At 41.2% G+C, this 3,347-nt stretch overlaps 1 pseudogene; it reads left to right on the top strand.

Annotated features, from left to right (window-relative positions):
• The first annotated feature begins 702 nt into the window (after positions 1 to 702).
• On the top strand, positions 703 to 1,787 carry LOC121486503 (annotated as a pseudogene).
• Positions 1,788 to 3,347: the final 1,560 nt, after the last annotated feature.

Below are 3,347 nucleotides of genomic sequence, written 5' to 3'. Positions count from 1 at the left end.
CCAGATGTGGGGCTCCATCCTAGGACCATGAAATCATGGCCTTATCTGAAGGCAGATACTTAACCGACTGAGCTATGCAGGCACCCCAGTAAGTTGTAGTTTAATCGTGCAAAGGAATAGCTCATCAGTGTGTGGTGATAGAAGTCAGATTAGTTTTGTCTGCTTTGAACTTTATTTAAATGGGAGCATGTAACATGTATTCTGTATGTCCAGTATCAATAACATGGACACATTTGTGTTTTGCATATAGAAATACTATATTTTTTTCTCATTCCTGAGAAATGTGTATTTTTTATGTACATTTCTATTCTACATTCTTTTTTTATGATTTATTTATTCATTTGAAAGAGAGAGAAAGAGCACGGGGAAGGGCAGAAGCAGAGGGAGAAGCAGACTTCCCCGCTGAGCAGGGAGCCTGATATGGAGCTTGATCCCACCTGGGATCAAGACCTGAGCTAAAGGCAGATGCTTAACCCACTGTGCCAACCAGGTGCCCCTTGTTCTACATTTCTTTGTGTGTGTGTGTGTATATATATAAAGTATATGTATGTTCTATATGTACATACATACAAAATATACTAAATATACATCTTGTGCTATGTTGTGTATATATATAATATGCATATAAAAAGTGAAATGTACATGTGGCTCCACAACTGGGGATACTCACAGCTCTTAAAACCTGGTCTAGTTTCTTCCAAAATGTCTACTGTTCATGAAATTCTCTGCAAGCTCAGCTTGGAGGATCATCACTCCATGCTCCAAAGTGCATACGGGTCAGTCAAAGTGTACACTGCTTTTGATGCTGAGTGTGATACTCTGAACATTGAAATGGCCATCAAGAGCAAAAGTGTGGATGAGGTCAGCATTGTCAATATTTTGGCCAACCACAGCAATGAACAGAGACAGGATATTGCCTTCACCTACCAGAAACGGGCCACAAAGGAACTTGAACCAGCACTGAAGTCAGCCTTGTCTGGTCACCTGGAGACCGTGAGTTTGGGCTTATTGAAAACACTGGTCGGTGTGATGCTTCTAAGCTGAAAGTCTCTATGAGACTGATGAGAACTCCCTCACTGAGATCATCTGTTCAGCAACCAAGTGGGAGCTTCAGAAAATTAAGTTAATGTATAAGACTACAAGTTAATGTATAAGACTGTCCTGGGGAAGGACATCATTTCTGACATATCTGGTGACTTCTGCAAGCTAGCTGACAGTTGCCCTTGCAAAGGGTAAAAGTGCAGAAGATGGCATTGTCTTTGATTATGAACTGATTGGCCAAGATGCCTGGGATCTCTATGATGCTTGGGTGAAGAGGAAAGGAACTGATGTGCCCAAGTGGATCAGCATTGTGACTAAGCAGACTGTGCATCACCTCCAGAAAGTATTTAGCAGGTGTAAGAGTGACAATCCTTATGACACGCTGGAGAGGATCAAGAAGGAGGTAAAGGAGATCTGGAAAGTGGTTTCCTGAACCAGGTCCAGCACATTCAGAACCAGCCCCCTGTGTTTTGCTCACTGACTGTACAAGGCAAGTAGACTTGCAGTAAAGCCTTGATTAGAACCACGGTCTCTCAGATTGAAGTGGACATGTTAAAAATAAGGTTTAAATTCAAAAGAGAGGCTAGCAAGTCCCTGTACTTGTATTCAGCAAGACACCAAGGGTGTCTACCAGAAAGCGCTGTTTGTACCTGTGTGGTGGGGCTGACCGATGCCCACCACAGGATGAGCATCCAGAAGTGGTGCTCCTTTGTTTCCAGCTAACAGTTCTAGAAAATAGCTTGTAACTAACAGTCCCCTTGTGCCCATGCCTGAGAAGTGACATTAGTACTGCCCCTCCCCAACCATATTTCAGCGGCCTAAGCACTGCCTGCCTCTCACATCTCGTCTTTCCTTTTAGCCAAAGAAATGAACATCCCAAGGAATTGGAAGTGCAATCTATGCTGTGAAACACTTTGCCTCTTGTGTACTGTGTCATAAACGATGAATAAATGGAATTTTTACTTTATAAGAAAAGTAAAATGTGCATGTATGTATGTATAATATATATAATAAAATGCATACAAATAGAAGATATATATGATAAACTTATTTTAAAATGTTACTGTGTTTAATATTCTGAGGTTTACATTAAATAAAATACTAGATCAGAAGAGTTATGACTGGTCAGCTAAGAGTTAATTACATGGCATGAACAAGCAAATGAATTGATGAAATCTGTCTGGGCATTTTCAGGCAAACAATGTAGGGACCAAGGGCGGGCTACCCCAAGATGGGCCACTTTGGAATGAATATATATTGAGCTATTACTAATCAAAACTGGGATGACTGGGTGGCTCAGCGGTTGAGCATCCGCCTTTGGCTCAGGGCGTGATCCCATGGTCCTAGGATCGAGTTCCGCATTGGGCTCCCTGCATGGAGCCTGCTTCTCCCTCTGCCTGTGTCTCTGCCTCTGTGTCTGTCTCTTATGAATAAATAAATAAAATCTTAAAAAAAAAAAGTTAATGAAAACCCAGCAAAAGCAGGAAAAGCTCTCCACCTGATCTTCAACTGCCAAATTTACTTTGGTAAGGAGAGCCTCTACTAGGAAGCGATCTATTAACAGAGACTCTGTTTTACCTAAGAAACTTATTTGCATAATAGGGCAAACTTTGTTTTTTAAAACATCTCTTTTCACCTTCCTGCTAATGGCCTTCCCTTCCAGTCCTCAGAAACTCCGCCTCTCCTTAGCTCACATGAGTTTCATGTTGCCTCATTTTCTTTGGAATTTTATGTCTGTGTGGATTCCCCATATGTATGCTATTAAATTTTATTTTTTCCTGTTAATCTGTCTCATGTCAATTTGATTCTAAATCCATCTAGAAGGACCACAAGGCAGAGGAAGGTTTTCCTCTCCAACAATGTTCTCACTGAATGTTAAAAACCACCATAATTCCCTTCTTTTGCAGTAATGAGAATGGTACTTTAACAGATGAACTTCCTTTTGTTTTATTTTCTAACTTTTCATTCCTCTTCTTCACACATACCACATCTAATCTATCAGATGCTTTGCCAACTATACTTTCAAAATATGTCTTGAAGATGACTTCTCACTAGGTCCATCACTACAACCCTAGTCCAAGCCATTAACCAAGTTGGAAGAATGTAGGGAAACCCAAGGGATAGAAGCACTACCCAGGATGTGGTAAACATGGGGCTCAATCCCACTCCACAACTTGCAGAGGGAAAAGAAGGGAGCTGTTATGGGAGGGATGCTTGACAGGAATTTGATCTTGACTTAGGAATTTAGCCAGCTGGAGACAGTCACTCTTGGGAAGGAAGACTGAGGAATATCCTGAATTTACCTT

This window comes from Vulpes lagopus, chromosome 1, assembly GCF_018345385.1.
Source record: "Vulpes lagopus strain Blue_001 chromosome 1, ASM1834538v1, whole genome shotgun sequence".
NCBI lineage: Eukaryota > Metazoa > Chordata > Mammalia > Carnivora > Canidae > Vulpes > Vulpes lagopus.
The sequence above is the reverse complement of the archived record's forward strand: the minus strand, read 5'-3'. Positions and strand labels throughout refer to the sequence as shown.